Here is a 23,176-nt window from a genome sequence, read left to right on the forward strand (position 1 = left end):
ATACTCGGGACACGAAGCGCGAATTGAAACGCGCTCGGCAATTTCGCCAAGTACGTGCGATAGTTAAGAAGGAAGACGGCGAGAGGGGGTGGAGAGAGGGACGGAGAGGAAGGGGGAAGAAGGGGGAGAAAGGACGAGAGGGAATGATAGATGCGAACTATGCGAGAAAGGGCGGGCGAGCGTGAGAGGCGAGACTCTTCGGCAAACTTCATTTCCCGACTTTATGCTATTGAGAGACCGAAACAATGCGTCAAGAAGATTTAAAGCTATTGTGCGAAGCGCGTTATAATTAGTATTTCGCGTCGGCTTCGCGCTACCTCCTTCTCGCTCTCCTCAAGTCCTCCCCCTCACCCTTCTTTTCCTCTCGCGAAACCTCCTTGAATGGTCCCTTCTCGCCGGTGAAAGCGGAAGTATTTTCCCAGCAACGTTTTCCTTTACCCGATATACCCTCGTCTATGGCGTTTCTTTCGCAAACGTTCCTGCGAAAAAGCGACCGCGACCATAAAAACGACGGCGGTGTCGATACAACGTGCGCGATGTGGTTCGAGTAAAGTGAGCGAGCAAATCGAATCACAATGTTGGCTGATGGTGTAGCCGGTGGCGAACAGAGTCGAGAAAATGGGAAAAATATGGAATATATCATAAAGGAAGAATTTATCCCGAGCTTTTTCTTATGTATATCGGATACATCTTTTTATTGGACTTTCTTTACGTTCATCGTGCGATGTTAATTTTTCGATTTAATAATGTGAAAATGTTACGCTTAATTTTTCTATATTTCTTTCTCGTCCGGTTCTCGACTTAAATTACCCAACTTTTTCTCGCGCTATAAAAAGCGTCGGGAAATTGAGATGAATTAAAAAAGTTGAATTTTGCCAGCCAAATCACGGAGAGTGTTTACGTTTTTCAACGAGAAGTACGGGGCTTGGAAAAATATTCGCCCGTCCAACTTTTCGTTGGCGCCGCTGCTCGTCCTCGTCCTTAAGCGCTATTAATTGGCCCACCAGGAAACATAAGCCGCGCTCGGCTTTCGGCTACTTGGCCGAAAATATGGATAAACCGTGCTCTGGGAGCCGCCCGATGGACGCAACTTGCTAACGAGACTGGAGATCGATAAACGCCAAGTAACTCTTAACAAGTTGTTATGTATATTATTTAACCGACGATGAGTTTATATTCCATTTATCCGACCTTGCATTGCATTATTCGGATCATGGATTAATAACGTCTTTCAACAAAATTTTCATCTAATCCCCCATAATATTGTCTTAGGACTTACCTCTTAGATTAATACCCTAGAAACTTTGTTGTTTAAAGCTTTGAAATTTTTATTAATATTCCCAACATCACGTTGACATTAACGTACTACACATTTTATAATACATACTATATAGTTTTACTTATTGAAATATTTACTCGTGTATTATCACCAACAATATAATACAGATCAAACTTTTCAATCAAAACTTCCTTCCCACTTCTGGATCCAACTTCGACCTCTCACATCACGCTTTGCAGAAAATACCGTGGAACCGGCTATCGCTCTCAAAATCGTGCAACTCTTCCCATCAAACCTCCGAAAAAAAACGAGTACCTTTCACTCCATATCTATTCGTATTATCGACAGCCAAGTTTCTCCAAGTCGGACGAGCTTCTCACGTCATTCAACCGCCACCGAGCTTTTGTTTGCGACTTTTCTCGGCTCTAGAAGAGCATCACGACTTGGCGAGGCGATCTTTTTCCATCGATGCCAAGTAAAATAAAAAAAAAAGAAAGAAAGAACCGCGTCGCAATAACATACGACTAGGTCTCTCGTCGCGAGAGCAACCAGACTTTTCACTCCTCGCGTCCTTCGGGACGACGAGAGGATCCCCGAGATACGGCGCGCAAAAAGGCACGAGAAAGGAGGACGTCGGCGAACCCGCGAGACACCGATTCATAGATCTACGGATGACAAGTCAAGTACCGAGGCTATTGTGTGTACCGAGTGTTCCCGGCAGAAGAGACAGAGTCCTCTCGACTCTCGCACGGCAAAGAGAAATCTGGGTCGGGATCTCGTAATATCTTCCGAAAGGAAATCCGCGGATTTCCTTCGTCAAGATACCTCTGTCTTTCTGGGAAATCTTAATATCCTTACATAAATACGAGAAACGTACAAACACACGCAGAATATCCTTATTTTAGGTATTTGAAAACATTTCTAGGGCATTTCGAGCTCTTTCTCTCTGAAGAACCGCTCGAAACGGTTCTTTAAAGACACCTCAAGACGTCATTGGTTTCCGTTTCGATTTATTATTCCAAGATATTCGGTCGTCGAGCGCGAGGTCTATGTACTTGCATAGCTATACGCGATTCTATGAATATCGCGAGACGATTTATGCCCTTGCTTCGCAATCGCGGCAGTCGCATTACGCCAAGTCGAGCACGAATTCGTCGTCAGTGCACCGATTAAAATATACCTCCGTCGAGTAAATCATACGGGACATTTTGCAAAATGCGTGCCAGACTTTGCGATCATAAATTCGAACAAAATAAATAAAAAGTACAAATGAATAATAAAGAAACTATAAAGTATATAAAACATTAAAAATACGCATAACATAATTACACGAATGCCAAGCGTAACATCTTATGATTACCATGGAATATACATATTTATTATAACAATAATAAACGCATTTTGCAGGGAAATGTAGCTTGCGAAGCCGGTGAGTGAAAAATAAAAAAGACTGTTACGCGGCGTTCATGTGATCCGTTTTCGTTAAGTCTCCCATGGACACGAAAATCCTCTTAACGTCGAAACGATTGACTGATTGACGATCGAATATATACGTTGCTATAGTGTCTTGCACTCGAAATTATGTGCCTTTCGTGAAGCACTCTGTACGCGTTCCCGTATTACGCCCGTCATGAATATCGATGCAAAATACGGCCACCCCGTTGCATTGTCGGCCCGACGAACCACCTATGCACCTGTCGATCTCTACTATCGATAGGTCGATCTCACGAGAACTCTGCTATTCGTGACCCCGCGGCCAAATTTGCGGACAAAGCTGATGTTTAGCATATCGATATCTTGACAAAATATGTGTGAGAGAAAATCTAGTGTATATTTACAATGTGCAATCTAAAAATATATTTAGAAGCAATATATGTAAGAAATATACACTATAAATATATATAAAGAAATTTCTAATTTTCTCGCTTTGAACAATAAAAATTTTTCCAAAATCCATACTGTTTCTATCTCAAATTCAATAAATTTTTAAATCTCATATAAAATTATTAAACTTGAAAATTTTACGTAATATCAAAAGATTTTATAAATATTATATTTACAGAATGGAAAATTTTATGTATAAAAAAATGATGTTAATTAAAGAAACTCTGTAATAATTTTTGAGAAAGAAGACATATTTATTAGTTGCTGCAATAATTAACGATTTCTACCGATTCTTCTTTTAATCCGATTAAAAAATATATTTATAAAATCTTTTGATATTGCATAAAATTTTTAAAATCCTTTTTGACTCTTGATCAAAATAATATTTTCTCGATTAACCATTCAGTCGATTGATTGCCGAATATAAAAAATAAAAATGAGATACGATATATATTTAACCGGGTGGCCATAAAATTATGAAAAAATTAATTAATTAACGCGGCATGCTTAAAAATACATCCTCTCCATAATTGGATATGACTCTGAAAAGGAAGAGAGAGACATATCGAGAGCAAAAATAATATATCATGTCTACTGCTTGCTAATGATTCACGTGAATTTATTCAAAATAATTGCATGTGCAACATTATTTTAAAATGTTAATTTTCAATAATAATCATAAATTGATGACCTTTGATAATCAATATTACCCTGATTCTAAGATAATTTTTGATAATAATTTTCACAATAAGAGCATCTTAAGGATTTTCTGTATTTTCTGTATTTAAATCTTTTTAACGAAAAACTATGAAAAAATTTAGTCGAAACTTCAGTTGTAAAGACGTATATCAATATATAATATATCAATTTCCATAAAAAATATATCTATAGATCGCTCGCATAAAATATTCTCTCAGTCCCTATTAACGTAAGCCTTTGCTCACGTCTTCCTTAAGGGAAGAAGCGGAGGATTGATCCAATCAACTTTCATCCCTCCTGGGTTGCGCGACCCTGCATAAGAAAATGATTAGTCTCATCAGCAAAGTACGCGCAGCATCGGCATAAAATGCATCACGATTTCTTCAACTGCCCAACTTTCTTCTTGCGCCACTTGCCGTCTCGCGCCCACCCACATCGTTTGTCCCCCTTTTTCCGTCTGTGTCTCTCTCGCGGGAAATACGAGTGGCGCAACACTTCTCACCCCCGCCCGCTATCACCCCTTCCTCTCCGCCTCGTCCCGCGGGATTAGATCTTGCGATGAAGTTACAAAAGAGAACCAGCTGTGGCTGCGCGAGATAGCGATGGCTACGACATACTCGCGATTATATTAAATAAACGGCAATTCGCAGGGTGCATTAAAGTCTACAGTGAACTAACTTATTCCGGAACTTTTCGCGCACGTGGAAAAATTTAATATAAAATTCGACCTTCTTTAACTCAAAGTAAATCGAGATAAATTGATGGGAATCAACTTCTCTCTCGTTCAACACAATGCAAAATAAAACAACTTAATTGAAGGAACAAATTACAGTTATATCAACATAAAATAAATTAACAAACTAAAGAGTAACTTTTGCTCATAAGTAATATAATTTCCCCATGAGTAAAATATTTTATATTTCCCTTCTTATAATTTAAAATACAATTAAAATGTAATCTAAAAGAAAGAAAGTTTTCGAAGCGACTCATCCAGCTCTAAGAAATCTCGTTGAAACGCGCTTATTCTTTCGACAGTTGCTGCCGCTATCAATTAAGCCACTTTTGATAGCTCCGCCCTCGGTTGCTCGTTAACACGCGTCGCGACATTCTCGACAACTCTAATTCGCAAACTTCGCCTTCTAATTATACTTGTATTCTCTTACTCTTACACGAGAAGAAACTTGAGAGAGCCACGAACCTGATGTTTGCCGGATGATTTTAACAGATAATAATTAACTTCAGCAGATTCTCCTCTGTATCTCAGCTAATTAATAAATTTAAAGAATTTAAAATGTCGCAAATCTCCCTCCGCTAAAGAATAATCGATTTCAAATTAATACGACAAGTTAAAATTGCATAATTAATAATCACATATGTTTAAATCTCAAATATAAAATGTAAAAAATTATATATTACTATACATATAATTATATTAAATATTAGATAAAAAAATTATCACTTTTATCACAATCTATTTCAATCGAGTATTAGTTTTAATTCTTTGTATGAGTGTGTACATAATCTCGATTAACTTAGTTTAAACATTCTTCAAAATAGAAAACCAATTAAAATTTATTGATATTTTTACATCGATATTCATCGATTTTTCATTCAGTGTTTTGCTTCAAATTCTCAAAAAAAAACTTTACTCTTCTGCGAATCTAAACTTCCCGCTCTCTCTTAATTTCGCACACGCAATTTCATCATCATGTCGTATCCTCGTAAATATTTATTTGCGAAACAGCTGCATCCTCTCGCCGGTTATTTACATATTTCAATTACCTCGCAGCGCCGTCGCGATTTATCAGCGGCGGCCGGAATTTTCTTTGCCGGAAGTTCGACTGCATCGCTGCCGGGACGAACTTCCGAACTCCGATCGGTCGTTAGTTTGCAAGCTTTACGCACGACGCGAAACGATACGTAAACTTGGCAAGTAAATCGATCGTCGGCTGAATTCCGAAGAAAGAAAGCTTGTACTCGCAAATTTGTACTCTCTGCCCACGATAAGAAGTTTACTCGTAACTTTTTGCTCCGCGAAATCTTTATGATTTCGTACATGTTTGCCTTTTTGGTTTGCTTAAAGAAACCGTCAATTTTTATTATTTCTATTATTTTTTTATATTTTTGTATATTTTTAATACAATTTATAATTTGGTAAAAAATTCTTTCACATACTTCCACCTAGGTCTAGGGCTCTTTGCCTTTATTGCTTTGTGTTTTTGATAATGTTAAGATTGATTCAACTTTCTTTATATCAGCTTCCAATATTGAATAATTTTCAACCTTAAACTCGATCATTGCAACCTGTATGTCGTAAAAAAATTACAGACTTCGATTAATTCTATAATTTAAATTTCCAATAATTACAAAAAAACTCAAATACACTTTTCCGTTAATTCGTTTGTCTTGAAACGAGTAAACCATCTTCGCGCATTGAAATATTCTCTTGTCTAAAATCATTTTTCTCCAAAGAAAAAGAAAAGATATAAAGTACATCGGACCCTTTCCCGAGAACCGCAAATTGACTGAAATTTTGCGAGGAGAAGTTATTAATGTTGCGCGAAAATTTGCAGAGGGAATACCCAGGCAGCCGCCTTAAACCGGCACACCTGTAGCGAAAACAAGGGGAAGGAGGCCGGAGGGGTGGGCGGAGATGACGAGGGGGGTCCAGCAAAGGTGTTTAACGCACTTAATTAGTTGGCGGGCACCGGTCCGGGATTAAGAAGTTTGCGAGATTATTAAGGATTAACGAGTTTGTAGTCGGAGCCGGCCGCGCTCAATTATACGCGAAATTAACGAGCGCGATGGAAAAGGAGGGGAAGGGAGGGGGCGAGATTTCGCGAGAGCTCGATTTTAACACGACCACCGCGCGCGAATTAATTTTAATGGCGCGAGCGGTTACTGCGAGTTGATGTAGAACGTTGCCAGTCAGCCGCGTTAACGTTTCCTGTGTTAATCCTTTCGCGAATATTTCGAGGGATTTTCGGATCAAGCTTTAATCATCTAGAACGATAAGAGTGAAATTCCTCTTTCCCATTACACAGTTTCAACTTGAGATTTTCTTATGTTGTACTTGCGCCATTATAGCTACTTTTTACACCTTATCTAATATTATCTTCATTATTAACTTAATTTTTAATTATACTTGTAATAAAAATATTTATTACGAAAAAATTTAATTAAGAAATTTTTCTTAAAAGGAAATAATTAAAATATATTTTATTAAAAAGAAATAATTAAAATATATTTATTAAACGTATATTTCTTCGAAGGAATATATTTAATATCGAGACGCACAAAGAACACATTAAACTTTAGGAATAAATATTGAGCTCGTATCGGAGGAATCTATCGTTAAAAAACTCGATGCAACATAAAGATGGAACGCCCCAGATAATGACTTTCTTATTCCCCGAGTTGTCGTTTTTTTTTCTTCGCCATCCGTCTCGAGATAAATCTGAAAAATTGAATAAGTTTGACGCGCGAGCGGAAACTATCGACTCCGCGATGCACGACGTGTAACACGCGGCACGTTTTCGGTGTAAACTTGTAATAGGATTTGCCGTTTAATCCATTCCGGACGGACGTGCGGCAGGCGGCGGGCGTAATGCCCTGTTACACGCTAATATCCGATTATACGCGAGTTCCGTGACGACGCCATTTATGAAAGTGAATCGCGCGAATGTCGCCTTCGAATGTCGCTACTTTTTCAATTAATGTCATTAACCATCGGCGGATGTCGCGCATTTTTTTAAGCTCCTCATACTGCGCTGCAATTAACAGCAAAAGCTTCCAAATAATACAATTAAAAATAATCCTTTAATTTTAACAAATTTTCTCAGAGGCAGCTTTATACGACTCCAAAATTTTCTGCGTTATATTTCTATTTGAAAAATTCAAATTTAAATATCAATTTATAATAATTCTATTAATTTTTTAAATATTTATATTTTTTAATATTTTATTAATGTTAATATTTATATTCAAATTCAAATTTAAATTTATAATAATTCTATTAATTTTTTTAAATATTTATATTTTTTATATTTCAATACATAGTTCACAATTACTTTTAATTATAGCAAAGAAATATATGAGAAGAATGATGCGAAATTTTTTGCGACCTAAAAAGAAGGAGAAAGGGGAGGTGGGACAATCTATTACATTTATTACAATGAAATTTTAAAAATGGCGTGGCGAAGTTCGTAGAAGCGAGAATCGTGTCGTCGTGCATCGGGATCGGTCACGTCTCGTCAGAAGCGGTCGTCGTTTATATCGATAGTCCTCCGCAAACAACAGCAACACGCGTCCCCGTAGCCGCCATAAATTTCTCGCACGTTACACGACGCTCGCTCGCGTGCGGAACGGGACGAGCAGGAAAGTGCAAACAGGAATTGACGTAACCCGAGTTCGATCCGTACCCGTTCCCGTTAAATTACACCTTCTCCCAGGCTGGTTACACGAGTAGCTACATATGTAGCTGCATCCAGGGCCGACGTAAAGATGTAGTTTATCGAGTGCACTCTTGTGTTTTTAACAAAAGGAACAAAGTACAGAAAATACAATAGATTTTAGATAGATTTGAAAGCTCTTTCTTGAAATTATTATGGCACGATAAAATTATCATTAGTACAAAAAATTAACTGAATAAAAATATTTTAGAGACACATGAATTATGTAATAAATTTATCGATTTATCAAACTAATTATGTGCCATAAAAATTTGCATGTGTTGCTGCGAAAAATTTAATAATTAAATTTAGCAATTAAATATACAAATATAATTTTTTTCAACATTATTATATTTCCGCGACAAAAATTTACTCTTTGCTGAGAAAATCGCGCAATTGCCGCAGGGTTTCCCGAGGTTCCAAGTCCTACCCTGCCCGAAGGAGAATCGCCCTATACGTAATGTTGTTCCATGTCGGCCGCGCGCAGATGCATCTAAATATGTACATATCTCAAATACCGTAAGATGGATCGGGATTGGAGGTAGCCGGTTGGAGAGATACTATAAGCTTTGCACACCGCGGGATGAGAAATTCTCGGGGTTCGACGCCTCGACCAATCGTACGGTATCTTCGATCCAAAAAGATTCTCCCGAGAGATCCTTTTACAGCCCTTCTTTATTTATAAAAATGAAACCTGCCTCGATATAAGCGGCAAGCATCTTATCGAGACTCTTATCAATGGTCCGACCGCGGTCAACTTCGTGCGGCGATCCTCCGCAGCATCCTTGGCGAGATCTCCCACGTTCCTCTCTGGGCGAGAGACAGGAGATCCACACGTGAGAGAACGTCAGGTCGCGAGGGAGAAAGGGGAGGGCGCGGGGGGGAGGGGAGGGGAAAGGGGGAAAGAGTGGTTCGGTGAGTTGGAACAAAGGAAGCTCATAACTTGCCCCGTTGCTTTCTCGTGGTTTGATTATCTCGCTCGGGAGAGAGAATAATGCCCGATGATTGGTCCAGGCGTAAGAGATCATTCGCCAACGCGATATTCGATTTCGCACGACTCAACGGCCACGAGAGAAATCCAATCTAACACCGGGTATACTTGATAGATTGAAAAGAGAGACGGGATTATTTATGTGATGTGTATTTACAAAATATATATTTTATTACCGTTATAAATATTTTCCTTACTCTATATAACTTGATTAATTGATTGGAACTCTTTAATAAATGTGATCGGTGTACATGTAATTTATAATTTATCATAATTATTTTTTTATATAATTTTTAAATAAAATTAATAAATTTTATTCCATTTATTATTATAATAAATTAATAAATTTTATTCTATTACTATTAAATTATTATTAAATATTTTTCTTATTCATCTAATTTCAATAATAACTGATTAGAATATAATTCATAATTCCTTTATAATTTAATATAATTATTTTTGGTATAAAATTTTTAAAATTATTCCAAATTTATGATATTTAAAATTTAATTTAAAATATTCGTTTTTAAATTCTCTTATATACTTTTATAGATCTACTACGCGTATCTTACGGTAATCCTGAATATCTATCGATTCGTGGATCGTTTTCGCATTAACGCCGGGTCACCGCGCGGTAATCACCGCCCGCCTTCTCCTCCCCGAAATTTACGGTCGCATTTCTGCATTATGCGCGCTATTATGCAACGCTTATACCGGGCGGGCGCAAAACACGCGGTAACGTGTTTACCGTTTACGCGTCGCGGTTTATGGCGGCACGTTCTAATTACCGTTCGAGTCACGGCTGCATGACTAATACTTTCGCAAATTCGATTACCTCGAAAAGGCATCGCGCGATCTAATTAGCGCGAGCTACAGCGCGAACCGTTCCTGATGCATTACGGTAGGTACGGCGGTATATTACGCGTCATTTTTGACGTAGTTTGCGAACGGGATGTGACAGATTCGCGACGAACTGCGAGGCAATAATGAATTAACCGTAACGAGAAGACAAAGTAATTTCGGGACATAACGCTACGAGGATAACAAATCGATGAATAAAAAATGTGCAAAATTTTTGGATGAAAATTCGACGATTAAAAAATGAGCGCCATTTTAAAAAATCAATATTCCACGCGAATCCTCTTTCTAAATAAACGGAGCTTGGATTGTCCTTTCGAACACCCGGTACAATCACGCGTGGAAATCGAAAGGGTGAACACCTGTCTATAAAAAGAGTCACCGGATGCCCGTGGTGAAATACGTTGCTTCCGGTGGGCGGCGGCCGTAGATGGGCACCGATATCTGTCGCGTGTTACACGTGTTACTTGCATGTGTGCATCTTCGCGTATCTCGCCTTCTCCCTTTATCGTTTCCCCGATTAAATCGAGAGAAACACGTGTCTAATAGAAATTACCACGGGCACTGATATTGCAAAATTGTAGTATACATATGTGACAGAAATATATACAAGCGCGCAGATAGTAATTATGTATTTTAATTATAATTAATTTCATGTCTCTCATAATCAATTATATGTACATTCAATATTTAAAATTTATTCAAACATCAATATTCAATCGTCGATATATATTTTCTACATTTGATATTGAATAATAACTATCATTTGAATTATTTAAATCGTTAAAACCTTAAGTTCTAATTCATGATAAAATCTCATTGATAGATTCATTAGTTACATGTCTTTTAAAATATGTATTATTAATGATTAATTTACTGATATTATATAATATTAATTTAGATATAATTCTCGGATTTATTTCATGTCTGAAAATCTTTTGAAATTATTAGATATAAATTATTAGATATTAGATATTAAATATTAATTATACATGTATGTGTATATATATACACACACACACATATATTTTTCAGACATGACGAAAAAACTCCGAGAATTATATCTAAATTAATATTATAATATCAGTAAACTAATCATTAATAATACATATTTTAATTAACATGTAACTAATGATAATTAATTAAGAAGATACTAATGAATTTGTCAATGAGATTTTATGAATTAGTACTTAAGATTTCAACGATTTAAATAATTCAAAAAAATAAATAAATAAATATAAATTTTAGCATTGAATGAAAAAAATTATAAACTTCTTTATAAATTCTTTCAGTATTTTATACGTTTTCCAGTTTAATCCTGTATTAACTTTATAATACGAATAACTTTTATCTAAAAAAAACGTTTACTATAATTTAAAATCAAAATTAATATCTAAAATTTATTCAGTGTTTTGAAGAGAAAAAGATAAAGATTTGAAATAAAATTAAGTTGATCATAAATGTAATATTATTTATTAAAAATGTTTTATGCTCGAATGTTTTATGCTCGTGATATTTTGCTCGAAATATTTTGATCGAAAGTGAAATAAAATTTCGGTGAAAGCAAAAATATAATTTTCACCATAGAGCTTTCTATGAAACTTGCTGGAAAATTTAATTCTCTATAATGATATTTATAAATTCTCTGTACTACGCATCTCTTGTTTCTGCGCGCACACCGCTTCGTTACACATTATTAGTTATGCGGTCGCGTTTTATCGGTAATTCAAACATTTCCCAGAAGCTCTTTTTTAATCCTGCGCGACGTCAAAAGTAAAATGTCGGGCAGAAGCGGCTAATTAATTAGCTCGTGGTTACACGGGAATTCGAATTTGTAAAACTCTGAACGTTATTAAAAGTGTCAGGCAAGTTTCATATCCGCTACTCTTCAACCGGCACGAATCGCGATATTCCGTTACATTTTACACATATATACATATATATATATATATATATATATATATATATTTATCGAGACAGAAAATATTCCTCCCGTATGCTCAATATTCATTTTATCGATATTGATTTTGCGATGCTACCGTTCCTTGTTAATTTCCTTTCTTTATATATAACTAATAATGTAATTAAATTCATTTTATCGATCGCGCTATCCGTGTCTCGATTTTCAGTAATTATAATTATATTGCTAAATCCCCATTTGTTTTACGTACAAAGTGTTTAATTACGAATTTTCAAAAATAATTTAATTTATCCCAACAACAAAACAAATCACACATTGTATCACAGAATTTTCTAAATATTCAAAAATCATATATATATAATTAATATATATATAATAATTATTATTATCTCCAATATATATATAATAATAATTATTATTATTATTATAATTTTTGCAAGAGATTTTTATCTCCAATTTTATCAACAATTTGTCTAAATATCGTAGCTCATACACAAGAAGTAGATAAAATTTTTTGGGATGTTAAAGTAGCGAGAACATAAATCCTATTAGCAACGCGCGCCACTTCGGGAGACCGCGTAGAAAAGACAGCGTGATACAATGTCGACAGAAATTAAAACTATAATCCTCGCTGGGATGAAATGTAAAAACTCACCGTATGCGGAGCGAATCATGTGCACGGGTTTCCTTAAAAGTACGCCGCAAAAACTTTGCCGCAGTATGCAAAACACTCACCTGCAACATAATAAAAGAGATTCTTTAATTTTCATGAAAAGCACGCGTTTCACTCAGTAAAAGGGAGAAGGAAAAACAGCAAACAGGATGTAGCAAATTATATGAAAATTGTATGATTAACTGTATTAAAGTAATACAAGTATATATAATTTTTATATGTTTACAAATTCAGAAAAAGAAGTACGTTGATAATATAAATTTAAATCCCTTAAAATTTATCGAAAGAAATGCCTTCCCCGGCAATGTTTGAATTATTTTTGGCATATTATTATAACATCATAATAAGAGACTCTTACAACAATCTTACTCTACTTTTTTTAAATTTTTTACACTTCAAATAAAACAGAAATAAATTCGCACTTTCGAGAAAGCGCAGTTAAAAAAATGCAGAATTGCTGCAAGAAGTTAGAGTTGAAGGACGACTTCGACAGCACTCGTCCTGAGAACGTCCCGGTGCCATCGGATCCTGAAATTGCAGCGTCGCCACTTTCGAGACCTCGTTTTACGTTGCTTGACGTTACTTTTATTCCATCTCCTCCGCAGAAAAAAGGTTAAAGGACTCGGGATGATTAAGTTCCCTGGCATGGGACGCGCCAGAGAACTTGGAAAAAAAAGAAAGAAAGACTAAACTCTTTCAGGTTAATTGCCGCGTTACTCGAGCCTTCTATTTTGCTCGTTATCAATTCGCATCAATAGCAGAAAAACGCATTCATTTAAGAGAAAAAAAAATCAAGTTTCTTTTGAAATTAAGATATCGATGTCTTTCTCTTTCTCATAAATCAAATTAAAAATCAAAGAAGATATCTTTATTATTTCGTAAAAAATATACTTACGCCAAAAATTATAAATTAATTTATATAAGTTGATAAGAAAAAATGATGGAAAAATTAAATTTAATGTTAATAATAATAAATTTGTTTAACTTGTTTGGATTCCTGTTACTCATCTGCGAATCGTGCAGTTGCGTCGAAATAATCGATTATCCTTTTAATAGATCGAGCGATAGATCGTCTCGCGGATAAGAAACGATTTATTCAAATTTCCCTCGCTAGAATCCTAAAATTTTTTAATCTCTCTTTAACGGGGCGCGCATCCTCTCCTTCATTTTGTTTTTTGCGCACTCTTTGCTTATCTGCGAAGCATACAGCTGCATCTGCGCGATTATACTTTTAGCGAATAGCCGTGTGCGAGGCGGACTTTTTAACAAACCGTAACAGCAATTTAGATAATAGTTCGCCCTCGTATCTTAATGGCTGCTCCTCGTCGGACCGCGTCAGAGGATCGCATTTTATAAGGCATCCTCCGTGAAATGAGAATTTCTCATATCTATCTGGCGAGCGAGCGAACCGAGCGCAGACTGCTTTTAAATTAGAAATAAATTATTATCTCCATCCCCCGCGGGTGGTGACCCCGGGCAAACTCGGGCGGTTTCGTCCTGCAACGATTCGAATTTGCGGCGCGTAATACGTAATTACAGGACATTCAATGTTCATCGAGTTCGCAAGTGTCTTATGTCTAAAAGCCGATGCAAAATAATTTAATTCCTCATTTAGTCATCCCGCAAATAATATAAATGATTCGAGACAAAAAAAAATTTTTTTAACATATTCCTTCAGAGAGAAACAATACTTTAAGGATTTATTAAAAAACTATTGGAAAGTGTCCGTACAGATACATTGTTGATTATATTATTATTACAATTATCAAAAAATTTCAATAGAGCTGCTATTAAAAAATATATAAAAAATGTAAGGAATTTTATATAAAAAGATATTTGAGATTTGTAACATATTCTATAATACTATCTCGATCGTTTTTGTATTAAAAAAATTTTTCAATAATATAGATATAAATTGTTCGATAATTTAATTTTTGGAATTGAAGCGTACACAGAAAAATTTATATAATTTTTTTTAACTTTCTGACTATTTCAATATCAATTGTATACGGAATTTCGCATATTTCAATATCGATTATCTATAGAAAGTTCCAGGATGTTGTGTTATATATATGTTTCGATAACCAATCGTGTTTTCACATTCGCACCTTGGCATAGAGCTATTGATACCGTCTCGCGAACAAATATACCTGCGCGAAAAGCAAGTAAAGTGGTTATTTCTTTTCAAGGGCTAGCGTGCAGCCTAGCAAGATCGAACACGAAGACGAAAGGAAGGAAATAAGCACCTACCTCGGGTTCCACAGACCCGAATTATCTTACGGGATTTTTCGAAGATGAGACGACGTGGCTAGAAGAGAAGGGCAACAGCCTGGACACGAGAGAGAAAGAGAGAATTATCCTGCATCTTCATCCTTGCCTCTAGCCTGCATTTTCTCGTCCTCCTTCTCCTCCTTCTTGTTTTTCGTATTGGCCAATTTCGATGACTTTCCGAGGCAATCGAGCATGGTCGTTATATTTCAAAGTCGACGCGCATATAAAGATTCTCGAGTTGGTTCGTGTCTTTGATCGATCTGAGGATCCAGCAGCCAAGGATATTCGTGGCTACATAATTATCGAAATAAGAATCTATGGATGAACCGATGGATCTTTTGATTCCCTCTTTTTAATTTATTTATGATGTAAGTTAGAGAGTTATAATTTATATAAATAGAAAAAAATATATATTTTTTTATATAATGACTTATTATCGTACAAGAGAAATTTAGTATAAGAAATGAAATTTTATTTAATTCAAATTTGTTCATATTTTCATAATATTTTCTCTTTTCAAATATTCTGATTCAATTATATTGTGTCCAAGAGGGAGGAGGAGATTAAAAATATTAATATCTAAAAATTAATTTGTTTAAAAAAAATTTGTATATTATTATTTTTATATTTTATAATTTTTGTATCTGCATTAAACAAGTCATATTATTTCGTAAAAAATTTTCAATAAAAACTCAATAATAGAGCTACATTATTAAGAAACAAATTTTCTGTTAGTCTAAAATTTTCTATTCATATGCTAATTTTGAGAAGATGGCTGGTCGAAGAGGAATAAATAATGCACATGTTTAAAGATTTAGAAGAATTCAATTCTTTCATTTGAAAGAATCCCCCTCAACCTCACTCGCCTTCGGATATGACCTTGAACGAATACATCAAAGTTTGATCGTGCACGAGCGCAGCATTCATCGCTGGACCTTGTATGTCGCCACGTTAACCTCTGGCTAACAATTGACGACGGGAATATGTCGGTTAGGTACATGCAAACAACCTCTCGAAGCTAAACATGACGTTGAGAGATTATGCAGAACAAAGGATGCTCGCAAACAAAGATCGCAAGAGTACCGTTAAACCAGATTATTTCGCGGTAATTTCGCGTTATTACGAGAAAAAAGCATGGACTAGTAAATGTTTAAAGAGGTAAATTACTGTTAATTTCGAAGTACAGAATTGATTGTATAATCATGTAACAATAGTTATAATTTAGAATATTTGTAACAATAATAATTAAAATTTTGATATGTATTTTAATGTTTAATTTTACTTAATTTTTATTTCTCGTTATATTTTTTAGTTTTAATATGTTTATTAATTCTATGTTTTAATACTTTAGCTTCAATATCTATTTTAATATAAATGTGCATTTTTAAACATTTGTTACTCATTAGTTATTTTTTTCCGAAGACTGAATAGTTGATTTTTTTTGACAGTAAAGTCAAATCTGTCGAAATTCTATAGTTTCGAGTCTTCTCGTCTTGAGTTCAAGAAATTCCGAAAGATAATTCTGGTTTGAGAAGCTAAGGTACTTATTTCCCCTCATCGTCTTGCTGCCTCTCCTTCTCGCCGCGAATGAATCTCTCTTCGTCGAAGTGTATATAGGGTGCGCAAATTTAAAGATCTTAAGAAACTGAATTGTAAAATACCTAACCAATCCTAAAATATTTATTCACCTAAAACTCGACCCTGAAAGAAAAATCTGTAGCAATATAATAAACTGCAATATTTTAAGATTCAAAGATTCTATGATTTAAAATTTTTCGATTCAAGATCATTTAAATATGAATATTATAAAACGTTAAACTCTAACAATAAATATCTCAAAAAATACAACGCGGTATAGAATTATTACATGTACCAAATATAACAGTTCCAAGTGAAAATGTGTGTGTGCCAGTGAGACTAATAAAAAAATGTCTAAATAAGTAAAAATACAACAAAACAACAAGAGTACGAGTGCGAACAAAAGACGAGTTTAAAAAGCAAAAATAAACCTTTTAAGACTCCCATTTTATTGGGTCACCCCGTATGTTCGTGGTTCGCTGTGAGAACGAAGCCGCGACGAGACCGGCGATGCATTGAAAAATTATGAATGCGGCTTTCTCGTAGCTTAGTTTATTGTTCTACGAAGTGTATCCCATTTTTTTTGTGGTCCGCACTGTGTTAAAAGAGCCGTACAAAGGAAACGTCGCGCTTGCGTTAACACCACCGGATAAGAATCGCCGTGGAAAGGATTGTCCGATCCCCACCCGTGTACACGTTCAACATTTCGCTGAATTTCACGCTTATGGAAATGAATACAAAGGAATAAAAATAAAGAGTTGCTTTTTAATGAAAATTAATTATTTTAATCTAATGAAAAATAATTCGATATTTCCAAACATTAACATTTATTGGTCGTATCGTTATTTCATTATAATAAAATGTAGTATTCATTATAATGTCATTTAATTAATATTTAATATGTTACAATCAATGCATGATTTGCATTGTTTTTATCGTTACATAATTCCAAGATATTTATTGTAGTATTATTGATGTAATTAATTATTTATTATTTACTGTTTGGATCGCAAATACTATATGATTTGCAAAAATATATCGATTTTCACGCAGACCTGCTCAAATACTCGCTGCTCCAGTAAGTGAAACCACAATCTCGAACGAGAGAAAGGGTGATTAAAGAGAAGAGAACAAGCAAAAGAAAAGAGGGAGGTCTCGACAGACCCGAAGGGCCTCGCCCGCCGGTCCGCTTCGATTTCTTTTGCCGGACCTCTCGTGACTACCAAAGCGCCCAGGATCGTGAGAACCGCCATCGAGTCAAGTTTCGTCGAATATTCTGTCTGGACCATCTCGACCATCAGCTTCCCTCTCATGTTACTCTTATAGATCCTCTAATTTACTCTTGTATCCGGAAGATTCAGTCTCTTGATGCAAGACATTTTGTCGCAAAATTTTGAAATTTTTTAGAACTTTATTTTTTTTGCATTTTTACTTAAATTTTTAAATTTCAACAATACTTTGAAAGAATCTTAAGATAGTCATAATTTTTTTTTAATTTAACATACTTGATCTTTTTAGATTCTAGGATTTTTTCAAGATTTTGAAATTTTAAGAATTTAGAAATTTTGTGGATTTTCGCGTTTTGAATCAATGTTAAATGAAATATATTACCTCGAGGAAGATGGGAGAAAAGCTTTGCAAAGGGAGATCATTGATCCCCCGATGATTCTCATGCGATAGGGGACACGTCGGGACTTTCGGAATGGCATGCGTAGAGCGGGGGGAGGGGAAGGGAGGGAGGATTATGCGCGATTATGCACCTGTCACGTGCTCACCCACACGCCGCTCGCGGAATCGTAAATTTGCGCGCGGGGACATTGTCTTCGTGCATCGAAATCGTCGAAGCGCGTGCGATACGTTTCTTCGATTATCAACGAAAGAGGAAGGAGACGACGTACGCGTGTACGTGACACCGTCACGAATACCTACGAGCCGCGAGTCCGAGTCGAGGCACCCGTAAGCGTAATGGGAGAAACGTCGACGACGGATTCGCGTCGCGAAAATGAATTTCGCGAGCGAAACTTTCGTAAACATCCCATCGCGTTGTTTAGGCGACATTAATCGCGACGGAATTCCGAGGATTAATGCATCGCGCGCGCGCGCTCGCGCGTAATTTTGCATAGGAACGTTTTACCGAGCGATCGCAATTATTCAAATTAACAGAATTTCAGAATTTTGCGCGACCATTTTAACGTGATATATAGAGAAATGTATCATAATAAAATGTCACATATAATTTACATTTCATGACGTTAATTATATCGTTTCCATATCGCCGTGTATTAAAATATTAATAAAATATCTCGATTCTCTCTACCGTGAAATTCCTACTGAATTTGTGTCCCGTGGGCCGGGGCATTTATAATTTCGCGAGTCGAGGGCTCACGAGTGAGAGAGGCCGCCTCTCGTGACCGGTCTATCAATCTGGACGAACGATATTTACGCAACGTCGTGGAGGAGGCTTTTATTAGAGGCCCCCGCAACCGAGAGGCGCACACGCGACCGAGAAGTCACGAAACGCGATTTTCGCGCGTGCCACGCGTCCCCCGCACGCGGACCCTCCCCCCTCTCCCCACCCCCTCGCCCTCGCGGATTTACGAGTGGGCGTAATAAACGGCGATGATGCGACATCGAACATCAAACGCGCCGATGTTCGGGAGATGATGTCGGGGAGAGAAATATCGAGCGTCGACTCGCCGAGGAAAGTTTTTCCGCGATAAACGCGAATGAAAGTCGCCGGCATGTAATCAAACTTTGGACGTTACGGATAATATGATGGCGGCGTGACGTACGTTGGAGGAATAAAATCGCGATGCCTTTCGAGCCTGACAAGCTCCCTCAAGACAGATTTACGCGATATTGCGTGCGTCGCGCTCATCTTTTTACCTAATAAATTCCCGGGGCAATTTGGAACGTTACGTAAAACAACACGCGTTTACGATGTAATAACGTGAGCGATTATTATATACGTACGTATACTCGTGCAATCGATACGCGATACATGGTATTGCGAGAAGAAAAAATGAGAAAAAAAAAAGAGAAAAAAAATCCGCATTCCGAAAAGCGATTACGGGCTTCCGTTTCGGTATTGTCGATCTTCCACGTACATACGCACACGTGTGTGATAATTCTACGGAATCATTTGTAATAAATATACGCTTGCGTAAGCAACCTTCGCGACGGTCGTGCAATTTTCCCGGTGACTTCATTACGCAGGAATTTCAGGCCGCTCTCGAAGAGAGAACGATACGAGTCTGGATTCTCAATCGGCTGTATAAATGTGTGACTAGATATTTTTCAAACCGCCTCGGAGAGACTTCGCATTCGTCTCCAGCATCGTGATAAAGTAACTCGTCTTTGCTTTTTCGCGGACCAAGATGCTTTATATTTAAATATGCGCTGCATGAGTCACGTAATATCCGAGTGGGTCATCTTTTTTCTACGATGGACAATGGGAGGAGGAAAAATTGTGCGATTTAATGACGCGTAACTTCCTACGTTACTTGTTTCGCAGGTGCGACGATGCACCTGCAGATTGCAATTGCACGTTTTCTCATTTTTTTCTGTTTTTAATGAGAACGTACTCCCTTATATAAATCAATTCTCTCCACATTTTATTCTACGGATAGAAACATCAAAGCAAGGCGAGCATTTGAAAAGTATTCGTCGTTTAATTAAAATCCTTTACATTATAGTTACTTCATTCAACGAGTCTTCCCTTAAGCTGAAATATTTTTCTTCGATAATTAACATAAAAGTCTTTCAATTATACAATAAATATACGTTCTTTTTTATCAATTATAAATAATTTGCCCGATCATTATATTTCTAATTAATAATTATATTTCTAACCAAACATTAATTAAATATATTTTAAACGGCTCGATAATTAATATAAAAGTCTTTCAATTATATAGTAAATTTACGTTCTTTTTTATCAATTATAAGTAATTTTCCTGATCATTATATTTCTAATTAATAATTATATTTCTAATCAAACATTAATTAAATATATTTTAAATGTCTCGAGATAATTAACATAAAAGTCTTTGAATTATACAATAAATATATGTTCTCTTTTATCAATTATAAATAACTTTCCTGATCATTATATTTCTAATCAATAATTATATTTCTAATCAAACATTAATTTAATATATTTTAAATGTCTCGATAATTAATATAAAAGTCTTTCAATTATACAATAAATATACGTTCTTTTTTATCAATTATAAATAATTTGCCTGATTATTATATTTCTAATTAATAATTATATTTCTAATCAAACATTAATTAAATATATTTTAAACGTCTCGATAATTAATATAAAAGTCTTTCAATTATACAATAAATTTACGTTCTGTTTTTATCAATTATAAATAATTTTCCTGATTATTATATTTCTAATTAAACATCCATTAATTAAATATATTTTAAATGTCTCGAGATTTAGGGATTAATATATACAACGTTAATCTTTTTTTTAAAGAGCTCTTTACAAATTCAGGTACTTGAACGGAACAATTTTTCTGGAATGAGAAAAAACGCAAGGTATTCGCTCAAAAGCAGATAGCGAGGGAGACTTTCCTGTTTGTAGTTTCTCGCAAATCTCGCGATGTATAACGGAGCGTTCGAATGTATGCGAAGTATCCTCTCTCGCAGTCCGCTCGCATTCGGAAATCTTCGAGTCCTTGGATGTCCGGGTCCATTCACCTCAGCCGTGTCACGCGAGATTAAAGCGAGACCACCGCCGTTCGGTTCGGCTCGTCTCGTCTCGGTTCGGCTCGAGAGAAGAAGGGTCGGTCGGGAGTGAGTCGAGCCGCATGGATCGTTTTAAACCGCGGGAGGATCGTTTCGCCTTTATTGTTGCGCTCGGTCGCACTTTTATCTCGTTGGAAAGAACGTTCCCCGCCTGCACTCGAGAATCTCGACTGCCGACAATGTCGAACGCGGCTCGCAGCAACCCTTTTTTTCGACCGCAATCGCCCGAACAATGGCGGAAGCAGCTAAAGTGCTCGGGAACGAGCGGAGAAGTTTGTAAAAATAATACCACTACGGCTATTAAGCAATAAAAGCTCTTCTTTTAGTAAAACTAATAAAATGTGTATAATATATATAATAAAAAATTATGTAATAATTTAAATTATATTCCTCCTAAAAATCTTTCTTTTGTGACGTCTTGATTTAAAGAGAAAAGCGCAAATTATTTTTCTAAATTAGTTTGGAGATAATTTCAGAAACTAATTACATTCTACAAACTATGTATGTAAACCTTCATTCAATAATTTTGTGTTGGAAATGATTTTCGCTCTTTATACATAAATCAAAGTTTATCAAATTTTATCAAATTTATCTTTTTAATTAACATGAAGGTAAATCAATCAGAGCGTAAATTAGCGTACATTCGATTAATTTTCGAATTAAAAAATCATTGGATTAATTTTCGAATTAAAGAACATGTTTACTATTTAAAGTTAAATGTATCAAAACATTTGCATTTCTGCGCGATTTAAATCGCAAATTTCGCGAGTGTCATTTCGTTCCTAATGATAAAAACGTCAGGGAAATATACACGAAACGGCAAAATGCGCAAATAAAGTAACGCAATACACTGTATATATATATACATATATATGTATATTTCAGCGCACTCTCCGAGCGCGGCGCGATCCTAACTTCCGTTATTTATTTCTGCGAATCTGCGGAATGATTAATCGCGCGCGCGGCAACAAACGTACCGATGTAACGAACTAACTCGCTCGCCGGCGATTTACAACTCTCGATATTACCATTCCGGACGAGTTCCTCGCAGCGAGAGTCGTTATTGCGTTTTTACCCCCCTTCCTTCCGTCCCCCGACACTTTCTCACTCTCCTCTGCCGCCCTATTCTCTTTTCCTCCCCCTCCCCCCCTCTCTCTCTTCCTGTCTCTCTTTCTCTCCGCACACCTTCCGCTGTACCAAACTTCGTCCAACTTCAATAAGTATGGCGCATAAACACGAACATCTGTACTTCTTCGGGCTCCGAGTTGCGGCTGAAAATTTACGAACGAGCCTCGTATACTCGCATCCCCAAAGTAGACAGCGTGTACTTTCTTGTGTTCAGAATGTACCGCGCGTAACTACAATATAGATAAATGAAACTTTCGAAAAATGCATGTATTTTTTATTGCGCGTCGTACGTATATCTTTTTACAATTTTGACGTTTTATTCGAGCTCCTCAATTCGCTCGCCCATGTTTCTCCTACGTGTTCCTCACTTGTCTGCATATATTGCATTTGCATTTTATGTATAGTTTCTAGTCAACCTTTACACGGCAAATTAATAGCTCGCAGAGTGATACGCCAACATGTTTCAACTATAAGCCTTTCGCGGCATCTACTTGCATTATGTGACTTTAAGGTAATGTTTCGATAATTTTTCCATAATGCAAGGATAGATATCGCGTAAGAACATGTCGTATATTTTTTTGATAAATGCATTCACTTTTATAATTTTAATTATGTATTAATAAATTAATTACATATTAATTATATATTTTATTTTTATTATAAGAGTGTAATTACAAAATTT

General features: G+C 36.0%; 1 protein-coding gene across 2 annotated transcripts in view; it reads right to left on the reverse strand.

Annotated features, from left to right (window-relative positions):
• LOC145968913 (single Ig IL-1-related receptor) overlaps positions 1-23,176 on the reverse strand; it is a 137,573-nt gene that overhangs the window by 94,684 nt on the left and 19,713 nt on the right. The gene's annotated exons all lie outside the window — the stretch shown is intronic.

Source organism: Camponotus vicinus, unplaced genomic scaffold, assembly GCF_025532165.1.
Source record: "Camponotus vicinus isolate PSW18456_S1 unplaced genomic scaffold, iyCamVici1.0 SCAF_3, whole genome shotgun sequence".
In the NCBI taxonomy this organism is placed as follows: Eukaryota; Metazoa; Arthropoda; class Insecta; order Hymenoptera; family Formicidae; genus Camponotus; species Camponotus vicinus.